This window comes from Macaca fascicularis, chromosome 3 (genome assembly GCF_037993035.2).
Source record: "Macaca fascicularis isolate 582-1 chromosome 3, T2T-MFA8v1.1".
Classification (NCBI taxonomy): Eukaryota; Metazoa; Chordata; class Mammalia; order Primates; family Cercopithecidae; genus Macaca; species Macaca fascicularis.
In genome coordinates, this window is record NC_088377.1 from 124165413 (window position 1) to 124190801 (window position 25389).

The 25389-nt window shown below is 42.6% G+C and overlaps 1 protein-coding gene and 1 pseudogene across 1 annotated transcript in view; one reads left to right on the forward strand and one right to left on the reverse strand.

The window, feature by feature from the left end:
- SDHAF3 (succinate dehydrogenase complex assembly factor 3) overlaps positions 1–25389 on the reverse strand; it is a 75009-nt gene that overhangs the window by 19780 nt on the left and 29840 nt on the right. The gene's annotated exons all lie outside the window — the stretch shown is intronic.
- Positions 24091–24946, forward strand: LOC102145148 (small ribosomal subunit protein uS3 pseudogene; annotated as a pseudogene).

Genomic DNA, 25389 nt, shown 5'->3' on the forward strand with positions numbered 1-25389 from the left:
GGCTAACACGGTCAAACCCCGTCTCCATTAAAAATACAAAAAAATCAGCTGGGTGTGGTGACGCTTGCTTGTAATCTCACCTACTTGGGAGGCTGAGGCAGGAGAATTCCTTGAACTTGGGAGGTGGAGGTTGCAGTGAGCCGAGATGGTGCCACCGCACTCCAGCCTGGGTGACACAGCAAGACTCTGTCTCCAAAAAAAAAGAAAAAAAAAAAAAGAGGCCTTGCCTTGCACAGTGGCTTATGCCTGTAATCCCAGCACTTTGGGAGGCTGAGGCGGGCGAGGAGATTGAGAACATCTTGGCCAACATAGTGAAACCTCGTCTCCACTAATATAAAAAAACAAAAACAAAAACAAAACAGCCCGGCGTGGTGGCACATGACTATAATCCCAGCTACTTGGGAGGCTGAGGCAGGGCAATCACTTGAACTTGGGAGGCGGAGGTTGCAGTGACCTGAGATCGTGCCACTGCATTCCAGTCTGGCAACAGAGCAAGACTGTGTCTCAAAAAAAAAGAATTTTCAACCCTGAATTTCATATACAGCCAAACTAAGCTTTGTAAGCAGAGGAGAAATAAAATTCTTACAGACAACCAAATGCTGAGAGATTTTGTCACCACCAGGCCTGCTTTACAAGAGCTCCCAAAGGAAGCACTAAACATGGAAAGGAACAATTGGTACCAGCCATTGAAAAAGCATACCAAATTGTAAAGAACATCAACACTATGAAGAAACCGCATCAACTAACGGGCAAAATAACCAGCTAGCATAATAATGACAGGATCAAATTAACACATAAATATATTAGCCTCAAATGTTAATGGGCTAAATGGCCCAGTTAAAAGACACAGACTGGCAAATTGGACAAAGAGTCAAGACTCATCAGTCTGTTGTATTCAGGAAATCCATCTCACATGCAAAGACACACATAAGCTTAAAATTAAGGGATGGAGGAATATTTACCAAGGAAATGGAAAGCAAAAAAAAAAAAAAGCAGGAGTTGCAATCTTAATCTCTTATAAAACAGACTTTAGGCCGGACGCTATGGCTCACGCCTGTTATCCTAGCACATTGGGAGGCCGAGGCAGGCGGATCGCGAGGTCAGGAGTTTGAGACCAGCATGGCCAATATGGTGAAACCCTGTCTCTACTAAAAACATGAAAATTAGCCGGGCATGGTGGCGGGCACCTGTAATCCCAGCTACTGGGGAGGATGAGGCAGGAGAATCTCTTGAAACCAGACGGCTGAGGCTGCAGTGAGCCGAGATTGCACTGCACTAAAAATTAAAAAAAAAAAAAAAAAAAAAAGACTTTAAACCAACAAAGGTCAAAAGAGACAAAGAAGGGCATTACATAATGGTAAAGGGATCAATGCAGCAAGAAGAGCTAACTATCTTAAATATAAATGCACTCAATACAGGAGCACCCAAATTCATAAAGCAAGTTCTCAGAGACCTACAAAGAGACTTAGACTCCCACACAATAATAGTGGGAGACCTTAACTCCCCACTGTCAATATTGGACAGATCAATGAACAGAAAATTAACAAGGATATTCAGGACTTGAACTCAGCTCTGCACCAAGAGGATCTAATAAACATCTACAGAACTCTCCACCCCTAAATCAACAGAATATACATTTTTCAGAGCACCTCATCACAATTATTCTAAAATTGACCACATAATTGGAAGTAAAACACTCCTCAGTAAATGCAAAAGAATGGAAATCATAACAGTCTCTCAGACCACAGCACAATCAAATTAGAACTCAGGATTAAGAAACTCACTCAAAACCGCACAACTACACGGAAACTGAACAACTTGCTCCTGGAATGACTACTGGGTAAATAACAAAATGAAGGCAGAAATAAAGATGTTCTTTGAAACCAATGAGAACGAAGACACAATGTCCCAGAATCACTGGAACACATTTAAAGCAGTGTGTAGAGGGAAATTTATGGCACTAAATGCCCAGAAAAGAAAGCAGGAAAGATCTAAAATTGACACCCGATTATCAAAATTAAAAGAACTAGGGAAGCAACAGCAAACAAATTCGAAAGCTAGCAGAAGACAAGAAATAACTAAGATCAAAGCAGAACTGAAGGAGATAGAGACACAAAAAACCCTTCAAAAAAATCAATGAAGCTAGGAGCTGGTTTTTTGAAAAGATCAACAAAACAGACCACTAGCCAGACTACTAAAGAAGAAAGGATAAAAGAGTCAAATGGGTGCAAAAAAAAAAAATGATAAAGGGAATATCACCACTAATACCACAGAAATACCAACTACCATCAGTGAATACTATAAACACCGCTACACAAACTAGAAAATCTAGAAGAAATGGATACATTCCTGGACACATCCACCCTCCCAAGTCTAAACCAGGAAGCAGTCAAATTCCTGAATAGACCAATAACAAGTTCTGAAATTGAGGCAGTTATTAACAGCCTGCCAACCAAAAAATGTCCAGGACCAGAGGGGTTCACAGCCGAATTCTACCAGAGGTACAAAAACGAGCTGGTACCAATGCTTCTGAAACTATTCCAACCAACAGAAGAAGTGGGAATCCTTCCTAACTCATTTTATGAGGCCAGCATCATCCTGATACCAAAACCTGGCAGAGACACAACACAAAAAGAAAATTTCAGGCCAATATCCCTGACGAACATCGATGCAAAACTCCTCAATAAAATACTGGCAAACCGAATCCAGCAGCACATCAAAAAGCTTATTCACCAAGATCAAGTAGGCTTTATACCTGGAATGCAGGGCTGGTTCAACATATGCAAATCAATAAATGGAATCCATCACATAAACAGAAACAATGACAAAAACCACATGATTATCTCAGTAGATGCAAAAAAGGCCTTCGACAAAATTCAACACATCTTCATGCTAAAAACTCTCAATAAACTAGGTATCGATGGAATGTATCTCAAAATAGTAAGAGCTATGTATGACAAACCCACAGCCAGTATCATACTGAATGGGCAAAAGCTAGAAGCATTCCCTTCAAAAACCGGCACAAGACAAGGATGTCCTCTCTCACCACTCCCGTTCAACACAGTATTGGAAGTTCTGGCCAGGGCAATCAGGCAAGAGGAAGAAATAAAGGGTATTCAAATAGGAAAAGAGAAAGTCAAATTGTCCCTGTTTGCAGATGAGATGATTGTACATTGAGAAAACCCCATCGTCTCAGCCCAAAATCTCCTTAAGCTGATAAGCAACTTCAGCAAAGTCTCATGACACAGAATCAGTATGCAAAAATCATAAGCATTCCTATACACCAATAACAAACAGAGAGTCAAATCATGAATGAACTCCCATTCACAACTGCTACAAAGAGAATAAAATACCTAGGAATCCAACTTACAAGAGACGTGAAGGACCTCTTTTAGGAGAACTACAAACCACTGCTCAAAGAAATAAGAGAGGACACAAACAAATAGAAAAGCATTCCATGCTCATAGACAGGAAGAATCAATACCATGAAAATGGCCATACTGCCCAAAGTAATTTATAGATTCAATGCTATCCCCATCAAGCTACCACTGACTTTCTTCACATAATTCGAAAAAACTACTTTAAGCTTCATATGGAACCAAAGAAGAGCCGGTATAGCAAAGACCATCTTAAGCAAAAAGAACAAAGCTGGAGACATCAAACTACCTCACTTCAAACTATACTACAAGGCTACAGCAACCAAAACAGCATGGTACTGGTACCAAAACAGATATATAGACAAATGGAACAGAACAGAGGCCTCAGAAATAACACTACACATCTACAACCATCTGATCTTTGACAAACTTGACACAAACAAGCAATGGGGAAAAGACTCCCTATTTAATAAATGGTGTTGGAAAAACTAGCTAGCCATATGTGAAACTGTACCCTTTCCTTACACCTTATACAAAAATCAATTCAAGATGGATTAAAGACTTAAACTAAGGCCTAAAACCATAAAGAATCCTAGAAGAAAACCTGGGCAATACCATTCAGGACATAGGCATAAGCAAGGACTTCATGTTTAAAACACCAAAAGCAATGGCAACAAAAGCCAAGATTGACAAATGGGATCTAATTAAACTAAAGAGCTTCAGGACAGCAAAAGAAACCACCATCAGAGTGAACAGGCAACCTACAGAATAGGAGAAAACTTTTGCAATCTATCCATCTGACAAAGGGCTAATATCCAGAATCTACAAAGAACTTAAACACATTTACAAGAAAAAAACAACCCCATCAAAAAGTGGGCAAAGGATATGAACACATACTTCTCAAAAGAAGACATTTATGCAGCCAACAGACTATGAAAAAATGCTCATCATCACTGGTCATTAGAGAAATGCAAATCAAAACCACAATGAGACACCATCTCATGCCAGTTAGAATGACAATCATTAAAAAGTCAGGAAACAACAGATGCTGGAGAGGATGTGTGGAGAAATAGGAAAGTTTTTTACACTGTTGGTGGGAGTGTAAATTAGTTCAACCATTCTGGAAGACAGTGTAGCAACTCCTCAAGGATCTAGAACTAGAAACACCATTTGACTCAGCAATCCCATTACTGGGTATATACCCAAAGGATTATAAATCATGCTACTATAAGGGCACATGCACATGTATGTTTACTGCAGCACTATTCACAATAGCAAAGACTTGGAACCAACCCAAATGTCTATCGATGATACACTGGATAAAGAAAATGTGGCACATACACACCATGGAATACTATGCAGCCATAAAAAAGGGTAAGTTTATGTCCTTTGCAGGGGCATGGATGAAGCTGGAAACTGTCATTCTCAGCAAACTATCACAAGAACAGAAAACCAAACACCGCATATTCTCACTCATAAGTGGGAACTGAACAAGGAGAACACACGGACACAGGGAGGGGAACATCACACACTGGGACCTGTTGCGGGGTGGGGGTTTAGGGGAGGGATAGCATTAGGAGAAATACCTAATGTAGGTGACGGGCTGATGGGTGCAGTAAACCACCATGGCACGTGTATACCTATGTAACAAAACTGCACATTCTGCACATGTACCCCAGAACTTAAAGTATAATTAAATAAATAAGTAAATAAGAAACTAGCAGAGAAACTTACTGTTATAATCATTCTTCATGTAATCCCAACCAAACAGCAGCTAATTGTGAAGTCAAGTCCCATAGACTATATAGATGCTCGCTGACTTATGATGGGGTAGTGTCCTGACAAATCCGTTGTAAGGTAAAAATACCATTAGTGGAAAATAATTTAATACACTTCACCTACCCAAGATCATAGCTTAGCCTATGCTACCTTAAACATACTCAGAACACTCACATTAGCCTACAGACAGGCAAAATAACGCTGGCAACACAGTATACTGTGTTGTAGAGTACTGTGTGGTACAGTAGAGTACTGTGACTGAGTGGCTGAGTGGGACCCAGCCACTGCCCAGCATCACAAGAGGCTATCGCACTGTGTATCACTAGCCTAGGAAAACATCACAATGCAAAGCACAGTTTCTACTAAATGTGTTTCACTTTTGCACCCCTGTAAAAGTAAAAATATCTTAAGTCCAACCATCGTTAAGTGGGGGACCATCTGTCCTTTTTTTTAAAAGAGATGACAAAGAAACTGAAACAAGCAGAAATTAATGTTTGTTTATACTAATTTCCAAAAATAATTTTCCTACTTAAAAAAGAAAGAAAAAGAGAAGTCTTATTGCACCTACACTGACTGTTCTCCAAAGCTCAGACTTCAGCAGCCATTTGTTATTCCTTCCACAAATACTCTATGTTCCAGAGCTTCAGCATTGCCAAATTCAAAACCTAATCTCAAGTCTGACCACCTCTGCCTTTCACCACAGTCACATATTTACAACTGCCTACAGCGCATCTCCATTTGGACACTTTTCCATTGGTCTATTCTTAACAAATCCTTGTCATTATCTTTCCTTTCCTAATGTCATCGGGATACTACCATCCTCAGACAAAAATCATAGAAATCAGATGGCAGCAAATATGACAGAGTAGAGAACGCCAATGGTCTAACCTTCCAAAAAGCAACAAATAAACTGGCAAAAATTGTCAGATTCAACTTTCTCAAAACTCCAGAAACTAATGGAAAGCTTACAGCAACCAGGTAAATGTTTAGCCAAGAAAAGAACTAAATCTCAGTAGGATAGTTTTGTGGCTTTTTAACTCACTCTTATCTACTTCCATGTTCCCCAGATGAGCAGTGCCATTGAAGACATCAGCCCATACTCCTGGTAGACATACTCAGTACCAGAGGGAACTGAATAGGCCTTATTCCTTAATAAAAATTTTAAAAAATGGGGTTGTTATGACTTATTTGATGATTTCCTGGAGGAACAGCTCAAAGGGCCTGGCAGTGGCCTTGAAGACATCAGCCCATACTCCTGGTAGACATACTCAGTACCAGAGGGAACTGAATAGGCCTTATTCTTTAATAAAAAGAAAAAAAAAATTGGGGTTGTTTGTTATGACTTATTTGGTGATTTCCTGGAGGAACAGCTCAAAGGGACTGCCTTTCTCCTGCTTGACTCAGAACTCTCCCAGGGCTGAGGGGGCTATTTGGGAAACTTCAACAAAAATATGTAAGGCAAATACATTAGTCAGTGCTGCCTGGGGCAAGGGTTATTGGGGGAAAACAACAGACTAACCAAAAGATCTGGGAGGAAAGCTGGTGAATAAGATGCTCTGGCAAATAAGGGCTTTGAAAACCACCCACATATTTCTGGAAATCTAAAAAGTCATACACACGGCTACATGACTAAAATGTTAAGGAAGTTTGGATTCTAGCATCACTGCTTAGAGGAGATTCCCCCCAGGAGAGCTGCCTCAACAGGAACATCTACAAACTATGTTTTAAGAACAAGACATACATTTTTATCATATTAAGCCACTAAGACTTTGGAATTATTTGTTATAGAAGCTGCCACTAATTACTTGAATAATACAGACTTGAAGCAATCGAAAAGACGTGTATGCCATTTTGCTGGAAAATAATAGAGAACTTATTTAAAGAAAAATGCGTAACTTTATACTATGTTCTGTTCAATTAGGATCTCAGCAAGTATACTTTCCTTATATCATTGAATTGCTAACAACAGTAAACAGAAAAAAGAAAAAAAGCACGTTGTTTACATATGTGTATATATTTTTCAATAATTTACTTTGAGCCTTACACTGTAACAATTTTAAAGCTGCACGAATCAAATTTTTATAAGTTGACGTATTTTAAATTAATTACAGAATGAAATAGTTTATTCCTAAGAAGTCTGCTAAAGTTAAAAATCTCCTATTAGTCCTATTTTATCACAGTTTAAGGTCATATTCTATACACTGGGTTTCTTATAGTGATCATGGTCTATATTATTTTTTAATCATTTTTTTCCAATGACATTGGTCATGCGTATTTCCATTTCAAAGAATTACTCAAAAACATGGGGAAACTCGCTGGGTGCAGTGGCTCACATCTGTAATCCCAGCACTTTGAGAGGCTGAGGCGGGTAGATCACCTGAGGTCAGTCTGAGACTAGCGTGGCCAACATGGTGAAACCCCATCTCTATTAAAAATACAAAAATTAGCCAGGCGTGGTGGCAGGTGCCTGTAATCCTAGCTACTCAGGAGGCTGGGGCACAAGAATCGCTTGAACCCGGGAGACAGAGATTGCAGTGAGCCAAGATTGCGCCACTGCACTCCAGCCTGGGCAACAGAGTGAGACTTTGTCTCAAACAAACAAACAAACAAACAAAAAACATGGGGAAACTAAGATGTTTATAGGATCAGAAGAAATGGAAACATTAAACAACAACAAAAAAGGTTCATGGGTAAAAGCTTTTATATTCTATATTCGTGGAAATAAAACTGTTAGCCTGCTAAAAGTGCTCTCTCAATTAACCTAGCCCCCAAAAGAAAATTTTAAGACAAGTAACCTAGCAATGATTGTATTTCTATAAGGATTCCCAGGGTTCTGACTAACTACAAGGTCAGAACCCCAATATACAACCCATCTTTTTTGTCAGGAAATAGAAGGGAACTGTCATAGCAAGGATACCACATACAGAAGTCTAACTTGAAAAAGTCTAGAGAATGTAAAAACAATCAACTTAGGAAGCTAGTAAAATGATGACTTTTGAAATTCTTTTAGTTCTCTACTAGACAATTAGTGTCCAGAGTCAATTGTCATATCCCAGGGATAGCGATTACACACAGCAAGGCAATCCACTAGGGTAAGGGGAAAAATAATAGAATTCCTATTTAAAATTTCTGGTTAGAAAACCAAACACTGAATGTTCTCACTTAAAAGTGGGAGGTGAATAATGAGAACACATGGACACAGGGAGGGGCCTGTCAGGGGGTGGGGGGCTGGGGGAGGGATGGCATTAAGAGAAATACGTAATGTAAATGATGAGTTGATGGGTGCAACAAATCAACATGGCACATGTATACCTATGTAACAAACCTGCATGTTGTGCGCACGTACTCCAGAACTTAAAGTATAATTAAAAAAAAAATTCACTCCAAAATATATGTATATATAAAAAAAATTTAAAAAGAGGAATTTTTTTATTAATATTTATAGATTATCTTTAACATCCTTATGACTGTGTAACATACCGTCTAGGTCATGTAGAATACATGCAATAAATAATATGAGGGAAGAACAGAAGTTCTCCTACTCCCCTGCACTGAAGAAAACTCCACCTATACCCCTGTATTTGCTTTTGATGTATGGTATTTATATGTGCTACAGTTTGATATGTCAGTTAAATGGATTTAAATTTATGTTATCTAGTTTAATTAAACTGACCCCTAAAATGCACAGATAACTTCAAAAGATGCCCATAAGAAATGTTCTAAGACAATATTAATAATGCAAGCACAAGCAAAAGAAGAAAACAGTGGAGAATACTTTTCCAACTATTAGTGCAAGCTCATCAGCCACCATTAATGAGGTAAAAACAATGGCAATAATGTACACCTGATATGGTGGGAATAGCACTTTACCTCTATGCTTTTCGTCCCAACAACTCATAACCCCAATTTTTTCATGAGAAAGACATTAGGCTGGGCGCGGTGGCTCAAGCCTGTAATCCCAGCACTTTGGGAGGCCGAGACGGGCGGATCACGAGGTCAGGAGATCGAGACCATCCTGGCTGACACGGTGAAACCCCGTCTCTACTAAAAAAATACAAAAAACTAGCCGGGCGAGGTGGCTGGCGCCTGTAGTCCCAGCTACTCGGGAGGCTGAGGCAGGAGAACGGCGTGAACCCGGGAGGCGGAGCTTGCAGTGAGCTGAGATCCGGCCACTGCATTCCAGCCTGGGCGGCAGAGCGAGACTCTGTCTCAAAAAAAAAAAAAAAAAAGAGAAAAACATTAGACAAATCCCAATTGAGGGACATTCTACAAAATACTATGTGTACCTTCAAAACTGTCAAGGTCATCAAAAACAGGGAAAGACTGAGAAACTGTCACTGCCTAGAGGGCTAAGGGTGGAATCCGGGAACAGAAAAAGGTCATTAGGCTAATGACCTAAGTTAATGTGAATAAAAGACTAAATGTGAACAAGAATGGACTTTAGTTAGTAATAATGTGTCAATATTAGTTCATTAGTTATGACAAATGTACCATACTTTTTTAAAAAGTGGCAATATAATTAAGTCTAAAAACAACCTAAAACTTTCAAAAATATCAAGAAGACTACTTGGAATGCAAATTGATATCTACTGTTATTAATGAATACTCCCCACTAGGTAATGTATCATGCTTCAGATATCAGCTAATGATAAGACAGTTCAGAATTTATAATATATATACACATGATTAATATATGCTCCAAAAGTTTAGAGACTACAATTCTAGAAAATAAGTAGTCACCATATAAATAACTAGATGTGATACTACTGTGTCCATATATCCCCAGTTACTTATTGTATATACACTAAATATCAAGTGCTAGGGATATAAAGATGATCTCACAATTTCTGATTTAAAGCAGCTTATAATTTAGTGGAAAAACACACAAGTAATAAGGCAGTTAATCACCACACAATATAATGAAGAGCAGCAAGTGCATAATAACTGCCACAAATAGAAATGAACAGAGTTCAATAGGAGCACTTGGGCTGAGAAATGAGGCATGGGGCAGAAAAGGTTTCCAGGAAAATGTGCCATCTAAGCTGAATCTAAAAGGATAAGAAGTTGGCCAAGCTAAATCAAAGGAAGGTGTTCAAGAAACAAGGACCAGTAGGCACAGGAGTCCAGAGCTACACTGTCCAATAGAGAAGCCACAAACCAAGATGACTACTGAGCACTTGAAACATGATTACTGAGACTGAACGAGGAACTCAATTCTTGATTTGATTTCATTTTAATTTAAATTTTAATTTTAAAACCGAAGCAATTTTCTCCCCAAACTGACCTCTATAGTTTAATTCAATTCCAATCAAAATCCCAGATATGTTTTTTGTAGATAAAGACAAGCTTATTATAAAATATATAGTGGAAAATAAAGGTTCTAATATAGCCAAAACAATTCTGAAATAGATGAATTAAGTGAAAAGAGTAACTCTGATGTTAAGGATTAATGTATTGCCACAGGAAACAAGACAGTGTGACAGCTAATAGACATGGAATAGAAAGAAAACACTAGGCTGACAAATATGCCTAACTGATTTTTTACTAAGGTACCCAAGTAATTAAATGCAGGAGAAATAGTTAACAAATTATGCTGAAGCAACTGGATATCCCTAAGCAAAACTAAATAAATAAGTAAACCTTGACCTAAAACTTTGAATCATATGGAAAAGTTAATTCAAAATAGATCATGGGCTTAAATGTAAAACATAAAATTATCAAAAATAAAAACAAAACAGGAGCAAATCTTCAGGACCTAGAAGTAGGTAAAGAGTTCTTATACTTGACACCAAAAGAATAACCCCAAAAAGGAAAAAATGATAAATTGGGTTTCATCAAAATTTAAAACTTCTGCTTCGAAAAAGACTTAAAAGGATAAAAACAAAAAAAACAAAAAAAACAAAAAAAGCTACAGACTAGGAGAAAATATTTGCAAACCACATAAATGACAAAGGGCTAGTATTTAAAGGTATCAAAAATTCTCAAAATAGGAAAAAGAAAAAATCCAATTGGAAAATGGGCAAAATGAGCAGACATTTCACCAAAGACAATATAAAGGTGAAAAATAAGCAGCACAAAATGTTCATCATCAACTGTAGTCATTAGTGTCAGGCCTCTTTACCTAAGCTAAGCCATCATATCCCCTGTGACCTGCATGTATACATCTGGATGGCCTGAAGCAACTGAAGATTCACAAAAGAAGTGAAAATAGCCTTAACTGATGACAATCCACCATAGTGATTTTTCTGCCCCACCTTAACTCATCAATGTACTTTGTAATTTCCCCCACCCTTAAGAAGGTTCTTTGTAATTCTCCCCACCCTTGAGAATGTACTTTGTGAGATCCACGCCCTGCCTGCAAAACTTTGCTCCTAACTCCACTGCCTATCCCAAAACCTATAAGAACTAATGATAATCCCACCACCCTTTGCTGACTCTTTTCGGACTCAGTCCAGCAGCACCCAGGTGAAATAAACAGCCTTGTTGCTCACACAAAGCCTGTTTGGTGGTCTCTTCACACGGACTTGCGTGACAATTGGTGCCGAACACCCGGGTCAGAGGGACTCCTTCGGGAGACAAGTCTGCTGTCCTCACCCTCATTCCGTGAAGAGATCCACCTACGACCTCAGGTTCTCAGACCCACCAGCCCAAGGAACATCGCACCAATTTCAAATCGTGTAAGCAGTCTTTTCACTCTCTTCTCCAGCCTCTCTCGCTACCTGTCAATCTCCCTGTCCTTCCAATTCCTGTTCTTTTTCCTCTCTAGTAGAGACAAAAGAGACACAGTTTATCTGTGGACCCAAAACTCCGGCGCCGGTCACGAACTCTGGAAGACAGTCTTCCCTCGGTGTTTAATCACTGCGGGGATGCCTGCCTGATTATTCACCCACATTCCACCAGTGCCTGATCACCACAGGGTGCCTGCCTTGGTCATTCACCCACATTCCCTTGGTGGCAAGTCAATTGTGGGGACACCTGCTTTGGATGCTCCCCACCCCCTTCTCCGTGTCTCTACCCTTTTCTTTAAACTTGCTTCCTTTACTATGAGCAACCTTCCACCCTCCATTCCTCCTTCTTCTCCCTTAGCCTGTGTTCTCAAGAACTTAAAACCTCAACTCTCACCTGACCTAAAATCTAAGCATCTGATTTTCTTCTGCAACACTGCTTGGCCCCAATACAAACTCCACAATGGTTCTAAATGGCCAGAAAATGGAACTTTTGATTTCTCCATCTGAAAGAAATCAGACACATTCCTCAGCCCCGGGCTCAACACAAAGCACATTCCTCAGCCCCGGGCTCAACACAAACAGGCCCAATACAAACACATCCCACCATATATCTCTCAATTTCCTGAGCCCAGTACAAACACCACCTGGAAAAGTCCCCGATAAGGACACAGCCGTTTGTGGTTTTACTGAAAGCACGGGAACCAATAGAAAACTGCTAAATGTATAACTTAAAATGTAAACCAATTGTAATGCTGTAACCAAAAGAATTCCTTTGTTCCTCTGTAACCTTACTATCCTATTTACCTTGGGCTATAAAAAGCAAGCACTCGCATTGTTCGGGGCCCTCTTGTATGCTGTGGAAGGGAGGGACCAAGTTCGAACTTGCAGTAAAAGATCCTTGCCGCTTGGCTTTGACTCTGGACTCTGGTGGTCTTCTTTGGGGAACAAACGGTCTGGGCATAACACATCCTAAGAGACCTAGATAATTTTTGCTGAAAATGGGCAAATGGTCTGAGGTGACTTATGTCCAGGCATTTTTCACACTTCATTCCCTCCCTAGTATCTGTTCCCAAGGTGACTCATCCCACATCCTCCTCCTTTCCCTCCTGCCTGTCCCTTCGGTCCCAACCCCAAGTGTCGCTAAGTCTTGTGAGTCTTCCTTTTCTACTGACCCATCTGACCTCTCACCTCTTCCCCAGACTGCTCCTCCTCAGGTTGCTCCCCGCCAGGCTGTATCAGGCTCCAACTCTTCAGCCTCTGCTCCCTCACCCTGTAACCCTTCTATTACCTCCCCTCCCCACACCTGGTCTGGTTTACAGTTTCGTTCTGCGACTAGCTCTCCCCCACCTGCCCAACAATTTCCTCTTACAGAGAGGTGGCTGCAGCTGAAGGCACAGTCAGGGTACATATGCCTTTTTCTCTAACAGACCTTTCCCAAATCAGCCAGCGTTGGGCTCTTTCTCATCAGACCCCACTAAATATATACAGGAATTCCAATATCTAACTCTGTCCTACAATTTTACCTGGAATGACTTAAAGGTCATGCTAACTTCTATCCTCTTCCCAGATGAACAGGAAAGAGTTTCTTCTCTAGCCCAATCTCACACTGATAACCGCCGGCTTCATAAGTTAGACCTCCAGGAAAGCATTAGAGCAGTTCCCCGAGAAGATCCCCAATGGAACTATCAGGCAGATTCCACAGGTATAGCTAGGCGAGATTACATGGTTTCCTGCCTAGTTGAAGGGCTTAAAAAGGCAGCTTACAAAGCTTAAACTACCCAAGGTAAAGATGAAAACCCAGCCCAGTTCATGGCCCGTTTAGCAGCAACCCTTAAGACATTTTACCGCCCTAGACCCAGAGGGGCCAGAAGGCCGCCTTATTCGTAATATGCATTTTATCAGCCAGTCAGCTCCTGATATTATAAAAAAAGCTTCAAAAATTGGAATCCGGCCCTCAAACCCCAAAACAGGAATTAGTCAACCTCGCCTTCAAGGTGTACAATAATATAGAGGAGGTAGGCAGACACCATTGCATTTCTGAGTTACAGCTACTTGCCTCTGCTGTAAGACAACCCACAACCATGTCTCCCCTCTACTGTAAGACAACCCACAACCATGTCTCCAGCATACAAGAACTTCAGAACATCCAAGCCACAGCTCCCAGGGGCTCCTTCAAAATATCGTCATGGACCTTGCTTCAAATGCCAAAAGCCTGGCCACTGGGCCTCAGAATGCCTGCAGCCCGGGATTCCTCCTAAGCCGTGCCTCATCTGTGCGGGCCCCTACTGGAGGTCAGACTATCCAACTCACATTGCCACTGCTCCTAAAGCCCCTGGATCCCCAACCCAACATTCCTTGGCCAACTCCTTCCCAGATCTCCTCGGCTTAGCAGCTAAAGACTGACGCTGCCCGATTGCCTTGGAAGCCCCCTGGACCATCACGGACACCGAGATTCGGGTCACTCTTACGGTAGAAGGTAAGTCTGTCCCCTGTTCAATCGATGTGGGGGCTACCCACTCCACATGACCTTCTTTTCAAGGGCCTGTTTCCCTTGCCCCCATAACTGTTGTGGGTATTGATAGCCAAGCTTCAAAACCCGTTAAAACTACCCCACTCAGGTGCCAACGAGGACAATATTCTTTTATGCACTCTTTTTTAGTTATCCCCTCCTGCCCAGTTCCCTTATTAGGCTGAGACATTTTAACCAAATTATCTGCTTCCCTGATTATTCCTGGGCTACAGCCACATCTCATTGCCACCCTTCTTCCCAACCCAAAGCCTCCTTTGCATCTTCCTCTCATATCCCCCCACCTTAACCCACAAGTATGGGACACCTCCACTCCCTCCCTGGCAACCAATCACATGCCCATTACTATCCCATTAAAACCTAATCACCCCTACCCTGCTCAACACCAGTACCCCATCCCACAACAGGCTTTAAGGGGATTAAAGCCTGTTATCACTCACCTGCTACAGCATGAGCTTCTAAAACCTATAAATTCTTGTTGCAATTCTCCCATTTTACCTGTTCAAAAACTGGACAAGGTTTACAGGTTAGTTCAGGATCTGCGTCTTATCAACCAAATTGTTTTGCCTATCCACCCTGTGGTGCCCAACCCGTACACTCTTTTGTCCTCAATACCTTCCTCCACAACTCACTATTCTATTCTTGATCTTAAAGATGCTTTTTTTCACTATTCCCCTACACCCCTCATCCCAGTCTCTCTTTGCTTTTACCTGGACTGACCCTGATACCCATGAGTCCCAGCAGCTTACCTGGGCTGTACTGCTGCAAGGTTTCAGGGACAGCCCTCATTACTTCAGCCAAGCTCTTTCTCATGATTTACTTTCTTTCCACCCCTCTGCTTCTCACCTTATTCAATATATTGATGACCTTCTACTTTGTAGCCCCTCCTTTGAATCTTCTCAACAAGACACCCTCCTGCTGCTTCAACATTTATTCTCCAATGGATATTGGTTATCCCCCTCCAAAGCTCAAATTTCTTCTCCATCCGTTACCTACCTCAGCATAATTCTTCATAAAAACACACGTGCTCTCCCTGCCAATCGTGTCCGACTGATCTCTCAAACCCCAACCCCTTCTACAAAACAACTCCTTTCCTTCCTAGGCATGGTTGGATACTTTTGCCTTTGGATACTTGAGTTTTGCCACCCTAACAAAACCATTATATAAACTCACAAAAGGAAATCTAGCTGACCCTATAGATCCTAAATCCTTTCCCCACTCCTCTTTCTGTTCCTTGAAGACAGCTTTAGCGACTGCTCCCACACTAGCTCTCCCTAAGTCATCCCAACCCTTTTCATTACACACAGCCTAAGTGCAGGGTCATGCAGTAGGAATTCTTACACAAAGACCGGGACCGTGCCCTGTAGCCTTTTTGTCCAAACAACTTGACCTTACTGTTTTAGGTTGGCCATCATGTCTCCATGTGGCGGCTGCCGCCGCCCTGATACTTTTAGAGGCCTTCAAAATCACAAACTATGCTCAACTCACTCTCTACAGTTCTCAAAACTTCCAAAATCTATTTTCTTCCTCACACCTGACACAAATGCTTTCTGCTCCCCAGCTCCTTCAGCTGTACTCACTCTTTATTGAGTCTCCTACAGTTACCATTGTTCCTGGCCCAGACTTCAATCCGTCCTCCCACATTATTCCTGATACCACACCTGACCCCCATGACTGTATCTCTCTGATACACCTGGCATTCACTCCATTTCCCCATATTTCCTTCTTTCCTGTTCCTCACCCTGATCACACCTGGTTTATTGATGGCAGTTCCACCAGGCCTAATCGCCATACACCAGCAAAGGCAGGCTGTGCTATAGTATCTTCCGCATCTATCATTGAGGCTACCGCTCTGCCCCCCACCCAACTACCTTTCAGCAAGCCAAACTCATTGCCTTAACTCAAGCCCTCACTCTTGCAAAGGAATTACACGTCAATATTTATGCTGACTCTAAATATGCCTTCCATATCCTGTACCAGCATGCTGTTATACGGGCTGAAAGAGCTTTCCTCACTACGCAAGGTCCTCCATCATTAATGCCTCTTTAATAAAAACTCTTCTCAAGGCTGCTTTACTTCCAAAGGAAGCTGGATCATACACTGCAAGGGTCACCAAAAGGCATCAGATCCCATCGCTCAGGGCAACGCTTATGCTGCATGCTAGCATTCCAACTTCTGTCCCTCGTGGCCAGTTTTTCTCCTTATCATTGGTCACTCCCAGCTACTCTCCCACTGAAACTTCCACCTATCAATCTCTTCCCACACAAGGCAAATGGTTCTTGGACAAGGAAAATATCTCCTTTCAGCCTCACAGGCCAATTCTATTCTATCCTCATTTCATAACCTCTCATTTCCTTTCCATCGTGGAAATCTATCCTCAAGGAAATCACTTCTCAGTGTTCCATTTGCTATTCTACTACTCCTCAGGGATTGTTCAGGCCCCCTCCCTTCCCTACACATCAAGCTCGGGAATTTGCCCCTGCCCAGGACTGGCAAATTGACTTTACTCAGATGCCCTGAGTCAGGAAACTAAAATACCTCTTGGTAGACACTTTCATTGGATGGGTAGAGGCCTTTCCCACAGGGTCTGAGAAGGCCACTGTGGTCGTTTCTTCTCTTTTGTCAGATATAATTCCTTGGTTTGGCCTTCCCAACTCTATATAGTCCGATAACGGACCGGCCTTTATTAGTCAAATCACCCAAGCAGCTTCTCAGGCTCTTGGCATTCAGTGAAACCTTCATACCGCTTACCATCCTGAATCTTCAGGGAAGGCAGAACGGACTGATGGTCTTTTAAAGACACACCTCACCAAGCTCAGCCTCCAACTTAAAAAGGACTGGACAGTATTTTTACCTCTTGCCCTTCTCAGAATTAGAGCCTGTCCTCAAGATGCTACAGGTTACAGTCCATTTGAACTTTTATATGGATGCACTTTCTTACTTAGCCCCAGCCTCATCCCAGACACCAGCCCTCTAGGTGACTATCTTCCAGTCCTCCAGCAGGCTAGACAGGAAATTTGCCAGGCTGCTAATCTTCTCTTGCCCACTCCAGATGCCCAGCCATATGAAGACACCCTGGCTAGACGATCAGTTCTTAAGAATCTGACCCCTCGGCTGGGAGCGGTGGCTCACGCCTATAATCCCAGCACTTTGGGAGGCTGAGGCGGGCAGATCACATAGTCAGGAGATCGAGATCATCCTGGCTGACACAGTGAAACCCCGTCTCTACTAAAAATAAAAAAAAAATTAGCCGGGCGTGGTGGCGGGCGCCTCTAGTCCCAGCTACTCGGGAGACTGAGGCAGGAGAATGGCGTGAAACCAGGAGGCAGAGCTTGCAGTGAGCCGAGATTGTGCCACTGCACTCCAGGCTGGGCGACAGAGCGAGACTCCATCTCAAAAAAAAAAAAAAAAAAAGAATCTGACCCCTTAAACTCTACAACCTAGATGGAATGGACCCTACTTAATCATCTATAGTACCCCAACCACCATCCGCCTGCAAGACCCTCCCCACTGACTTCGCTGTTCCAGAAAAAAGCTGTGTCCATCAAACAGCCAGCCTGATATTTCCTCTTCCTCCTGGAAGTCTCAAGTACTCTCCCCTACTTCCCTTAAACTCACTCGCATTTCTGAAGAACAACAATAACCCTTACGAGCCTAATATATCTTTTCATTCTATTAGGTCTATCCATCCTTGCCCTACTCGTTGCAACAGGGCTTTATGCAGTCACCCCCACTACTTGGACTGCGCCCCAAAAACTTGTCATCTCTACCATATTCTGTCTAGTCATACTCCTATTCACCATTCTCAACTACTCATAAATGACCTGCTCTTGTTTACACTGCCGGTTTACATTGTTTCTCCAAGTCATCACAGCTGATGTCTCCTGGCTATCCCCTAACTGCCACTCTTGACTCCCTCTTGGAGTGGACAGATGATCTTTGCTGACAGGGCACCCTCCAATACTTCCACCCTGATGAAGTTCTATTGTTTACTTTTATACTCACTCTTAATCTCATTCCCATTCTTATGCCACTCTCTACCGCTCCCTAGTTACCTCCAGCATACTGTCAATCTCACCCACTCTCTCCTCACTGCCTCCAATCCTTCTCTAGCAAAGAACTGTTGGCTATGCGTTTCCCTTTCTTCCTGCTCGTACACAGCTATCCCCACTCTACAGGCCAACTGGGCTACCTCTCCCATCTCCCTGCACCTCAGAACCTCCTTTAATAGCCCTCATCTTTACCCACCTGAGGAACCTCTGTTACCCTCTAGACAAATTTGGTGAGAACTCCCCAGACATTTCACACCAACAAGCTGCCACACTTCTCCGCATCTATTTATGGCACCTTTCTCCTTATGTCAATTCCACCCCACCCCCCAAATTTGGACCCCTAACCACACAAACAGCTATCCCTGTTGCTGCTCCTTTATGCATCCCCCGACAACAGCCTACTGGAATCTCACACAAGGTAAACCTTTAGGCAACCTTCCACTGTCCAAATGTTCCTTTACTCTTTATCTCCAGAACCCAGCCACACACATGACCAAACGGATGAGAACATTCCAACTTCGCGTTACTGATAAGCCCTCTATCATTACTGACAAACTAAAAAACACTGGCAGTCACTATTGTTTAGGAAGATAACTACCCTGCATCTCACTCCATCCTTGGCTACCCTCCTCCTGCTCATCTGAATCTCCTCCTAGCCCCTCCTCTTGCTTGCTTATACCCAGCCCCATGAAGAGCAGTGCAAGGTTACTTGTAGACACTACGCGCTTTCTCATACACCATGAAAGACGAATCCCTCTCACTATGCACTTGCACCATCAATCCCCATCACAACCTCTAATGGCTGCTGCCCTTGCTGGATCTCTAGGATTTTGGGTGTAGGATTCCTCTTTCAGTACACCCTCTCACCTTTTCATTTTACATTTCCAGTTCTGCCTGATACAAGGTCTCTTCTTTTTATGTGTCTCTTCCACCTACATGTGCCTACCTGCCAACTGGATGGGCACATGTACTCTAGTCTTCCTTACCCCCCAAATCCGGTTTGCAGATGGGAATGAACTGCCTGTCCCCCTCATGACACCAACATGACAAAAAAAAGAGTCATCCCACCAATCCCTTTACTTGTGGGTCTAGGACTTTCTGCCTCCACTATTGCACTTGGAACTGGAATAGCAGGCATCTCAACCTCTGTCACAACATTCCGCAGCCTAATGACTTCTCTGCTAGCATTACAGACATATCACAAACTTTATCTGTTCTCCAAGTCCAGGTTGACTCTTTAGCTGCAGTTGTCCTCCAGAACCACTGAGACCTCAATTTACTCACTGCTGAAAAAGGAGGACTCTGTATATTTTTAAATGAAGAGTGTTGTTTTTACCTAAATTAATCTGGCCTGGTATATGACAACATAAAAAAACTCAAGGATAGAACCCAAAAACTCGCCATCCAAGCAAAAAATAACGTTGAACACCCTTGGACACTCTCTAATTGGATGTCCTGGGTACTCCTAATTCTTAGTCCTTTAATCCCTATTTTTCTCCCTCTTTTATTCAGACCTTGTGTCTTTCACTTAGTTTCTCAATTCATATAAAACCATATCCAGGCCATCACCAATAATTCTATATGACAAATGCTCCTTCTAACAACCCCACAATATCACCCGTTACCCCGAAATCTTTCTTCAGTTGAATCTCTCCCATTGTAGGTTACCACATTGCCCCTAATCCCACTCGAAGCAGCCCTGAGAAACACTGCCCATTATCTCTCCATATCACCCCCAAAATTTTTTGCTGCTCTAACACTTCACCACTATTTTGTTTTGCCTTTCTTTTTCGTGTCTTTTTTTTTTTTTTAACAAGAGTCTCGCTGTGTCACCCGGGCTGGAGTGCAGTGGCGCGATTTCAGCTCACTGCAAGCTCCGCCTCCCAGGTTCACGCCATTCTCCTGCCTCAGCCTCCCGAGTAGCTGGGACTACAGGCACCCGCCACCACGCCTGGCTGATTTTTTTGTATTTTTAGTAGAGATGGGGGTTTCATCGTGTTAGCCAGGATGGTCTTGATCTCCTGACCTTGTGATCTGCCTGCCTCAGCCTCCCAAAGTGCTGGGATTACAGGCGTGAGGCACCGCGCCCAACTTGCTTTTCTTATTAAGAAGACAGGAATGTCAGGCCTCTGAGCCCAAGCTAAACCATCATATCCCCTGTGACCTGCAATATCCAGATGGCCTGAAGCAACTGAAGATTCACAAAAGAAGTGAAAATAGACTTAATTGATGACAATCCACCATTGTGATTTGTTTCTGCCCCACCGTAACTGATCAATGTACTTTGTAATCTCCCCCACTCTTAAGAAGGTTCTTTGTAATTCTCCCCACCCTTGAGAATGTACTTTGTGAGATCCACCCTCTGCCCACAAAACATTGCTCCTAACTCCACCGCCTATCCCAAAACCTGTAAGAACTAATGATAATCCCACTACCCTTTGCTGACTCTCTTTCCAGACTCAGCCTGCCTGCACCCAGGTGAAATAAACAGCCATGTTGCTCACACAAAGCCTTTTTGGTGGTCTCTTCACACAGACACACGTGACAATTAGGAAAATGAGAATTAAAACACAATGAGATATCACTATACACCTTAACTAAAACAGCCAACATCCAAAACACTGAAACCACCAAAACGCTGGCAAGGATATGCTATAGAAACTCTCATTCACTGCTGGTGGAAATGTAAAATGGTACAGCCACTTTGGAAGACACTTTACAATTTCTTACAAAACTAAACATACTCTTACCATATGATCCAGCAATTGCATTCCTTGGTATTTATCCAAAGTTGAAAAATTATGTATACTCAAAAACCTGCAAACAGATGTTTACTGAAGGTTCATTCATAATTGACAAAACTTGGAAGCAACCAGGATATCCTCCAGTAGGTAGATGGACAAACTGTAGTACATCCAGACAATGAAATATTAATCAGAGCTAAAAAGAAATGATCAAGCCATGAAAAGACTTGTAGGAAACTTAAATGCATATTACCAAATACAAGCAGCCAAGAAGCCAATTTGAAAAGGCTACATTCTGTATGATTCCAACATGTAACATGCCAGAAAAGGCAAAACTAGGGCAAGAGTACACAGATCAGTGGAGAAACCACCTTTGCAAAAATTATAAGAAAGAAAATTATGACAGTGAAAGAGACATGACCTAACCAACTCCATCTTGCCTTTAACCCCCAAACTGCCCTTGTTCGTTCCTGGGTGTAGTAGGTCTAGCTAACTTTGGGAGGAATTTACACTTTAACTTTGAAACAAAGACAGTAACAGTCCCTCCCCAAAACAAACATCCTCCTTGCTTAGAAACTAGACCACCTTTGTAAAAGTAACAAATTTGCCACAAAATTAGCAATAATGGCTCAGGGCCAGAAGCAGTGGTTCATGCCTGTAATCCCAGCACTTTGGGAGGCCATTGTGGGCAGATCGCTTGAGGTCAGGAGTTCAAGACTGCCCAACATGGCAAAACCCTGTCTCTACTAAACCAAAATGCCTACAAAAATTTGCTGGGCATTGTGGCACACATCTGTAGTCCCAGCTACTCAGGAGGCTGAGGCACGAGGATTGCTTGAACCTGGGAGACAGGGGTTGCAGTGACCTGATACTGTGCCATTGCATCGCAGCCTGGGTGACAGAGCAAGACTTCATCTCAAAATAAATAAATAAATAAATAAACAAACAAACAAATAAAATAATGGCTCAGAGGTCACGCAGAGGCCATAAACTTCCTAACCTCCTCAATTGCTCCAATGGATAATATTACTACTGTAAAATGTAAGACTGATGTTTGACATATTTTTCAGACCCTGCATTCTAACAGATCCACTGGCCAGACCCATAAACTAGGACATCTGGTCTTGTGACCTCCCACCCAGGAACTGACTCCATGCAAGAGGACAGATTCAACTCCCTATGATTTCATCCCTAAATTAACCAATCAGCATTCCCCATTCCCTAGTCCATGCCTGAAAACTATCTTTTAAAACTCCTAGCTTCCAAATTTTCAGTGAAGCTGATATAATAGTAAAACTCCAGTCTCCCATTTAATTGGCTCTATGTGTATTAAACAGTTTCTCCATAAAAAATTCCCGTCTTGATAAATTGGCTTCCTCTGGCAGAAGGCAAGTAGAACCCATTGGGGGTTACAGTTGTGGGTTATCAGAGATTGGTGAGGGGGATGAACCAGCAGGGCAGAGAGAATTTTTAGGGCAGTGAAAGTATACTGTATACTACCATAAAGATGGATACATGTCATTACACATTTGTCTAAACTCATAGAAAGTAAGAAAACAAGAGTAAACCCTACATGTAAACGATGAACTCTGGGTGATCTTAATGTGTCAATGTAGTGTGAGGGCTCAGAAAATGATACCCCAAAGTAAGGCTCTTTGGTATCCTGACTGGGGAACAGCAGGGAACCAGCGGATGCAAGCTGGTTTTCTCTGAGGACCCCTAATCTGCTTAAAGATGGATGTGGAAAGACCGTACCACAGGAAAAAGAGACTAAAGGTTAACAACCTCACCCAGAGAAGCTTTACCCATTCTTTGGAGGGCTGCTCCCCAAGATATTTTAATCTACAAAACAAGACAACCTTTATTCACTAGATTTCTTCCTCTCATCCTCCCAAAGCTGTCTGTCCTCACCTCCACTCCCTAGAAGTCCCAAGCCCCTCTTTCTTTCTGCAGCTACAGATACTATAAAAATTCCAATCATCTGGCCTGAGTCTTTTATTTTGTGAGACTCTTGTGTATATGCACATAATAAATCTGTATGCCTTTCTCCTATTAATCTGTCTGCTTTCAGTTTATCACAGATTCAACTACAGAAACTTCAGAGGGTGCAGTAAAAGTTTCCGTCACCCCTACAGTTTGTTCATCTATTGTAACAAATGTACTACTCCAGTGGGGGATGCTAATAATGGGAAAGGCTATGCATATGTTGGGGCAGAAGGCGTATGGAAAATCTCTGTGCTTTCCTCTTAATTTTGCCATGAACTAATCTTAAAATATTCAGTCTTAAACAAACAACAGACAGCCAGGCTCGGTGGTGCATGCCTGTAGTTCCAGCTACTGAATATTGTAACCCCACTATTCAGACTACTGCTCAGAAAAAAAGATTCCTAGGCTGGGTGTGGTGGCTCACGCCTGTAATCCCACCACTTTGGGAGGCCACAGTGGGCAGATCACGAGGTCAGGAGATCGAGACCATCCTGGCTAACACGGTGAAATCCCGTCTCTACTAAAAATACAAAAAATTAGCCAGGTGTGGTGGCAGGCGCCTGTAGTCCCAGTTACTCGGGAGGCTGAGGCAGGAGAATGGTGTGAACCCAGGAGGCAGAGCTTACAGTGAGCCGAGATCGCGCCATTGCACTCCAGCCTAGGGGACACAGCGAGACTCCTTCTCGGAAAAAAAAAAGAAAAAAGGATTCCTTTCAAAATATTACTGCTCACTGAAAATGCACCTGGTCACCCAAGAGCTCTGATGGAGCTATACAAGGAGATTAATAATGTTTTCATGCCTACTAACACAACATCCGTTATGTAGCCCCATGGATCAAGAAGTAATTTTGACTTTCAAGTCTCATTTTAAAAATACATTTTGGCTTTCCTTTCGCAGAGCGTGGCGGCAAGATGGCTGTGCAAATTTCCAAGAAGAGGAAGTTTGTCACTGATGGCATGTTCAAAGCTGAACTGAATGAGTTTCTTACTTGGGAGCTGGCTGAAGAATGCTACTCTGGAGTTGAGGTGTGAGTTACACCAACCAGGACAGAAATCATTATCTTAGCCACCAGAATACAGAATGTTCTTGGAGAGAAGGGTCCACGGATTCCGGAACTGACTGCTGTAGTTCAGAAAAGGTTTGGCTTTCCAGAGGGCAGTGTAGAGCTTTATGCTGAAAAGGTGGCCACTAGAGGTCTGTGTGCCATTGCCCAGGCAGAGTCTCTGCGTTACAAACTCCTAGGAGGGCTTGCTGTGCGGAGGGCGTGCTATGGTGTGCTGCAGTTCATCATGGAGAGCGGGGCCAAAGGCTGCGAGGTCGTGGTGTCTGGGAAACTCCGAGGACAGAGGGCTAAATCCATGAAGTTTGTGCATGGCCTGATGATCCACAGGGGAGACCCTGTTAACTACTACATTGATGCTGCTGTGCGCCATGTGTTGCTCAGACAGGGTGTGCTGGGCATCAAGGTGAAGATCATGCTGCCCTAGGACCCAACTGGTAAGACTGGCCCTAAGAAGCCCCTGCCTGACCAAGGGAGCATCCTGGAACCCAAAGATGAGATACTGCCCACCACTCCCATCTCAGAATAGAAGGGTGGGAAGCCAGAGCCACCTGCCGTGCCCCAGTCAGTCCCCACAGCATAACAGGGTCTCCTTGGCAGCTGTATTCTGGAATCTGGATGTTGCTCTGTAAAGACCTTTAATAAAATCTTGTACAAAAACAAAAAATAAAAAAATAAAATAAAAATAAAAATACAATTTGAGGCCGGGGACGGTGGCTCACGCCTGTAATCCCAGCACTTTGGGAGGCCGAGATGGGTGGATCACGAGGTCAGGAGATTAAGACCATCATGGCTAACACAGTGAAACCCCATCTCCACTAAAAATACAAAAAAAAAAAAATTAGCCGGGCATGGTGGTGGCCTCCTGTAGTTCCAGCTACTCAGAGGCTGAGGCAGGAGAATGGCCTGAACCTGGGAGGTAGAGCTTGCAGTGAGCCGAGATCCTGCCACTGCACTCCCGCCTGGGTGTCAGAGCGAGACTCCGTCTCAGAAAAAAAAAAAAAAAAATTTGGAAAGACTATAGCTGCCATAGACAGTGATTCCTCTGATGGATCTGGACAAAGTAAATTGAATAACTCCTGGAAAGGATTCACCATTCTAGATGCGATTAACAGCTTTTGTGATTCACGGGAGC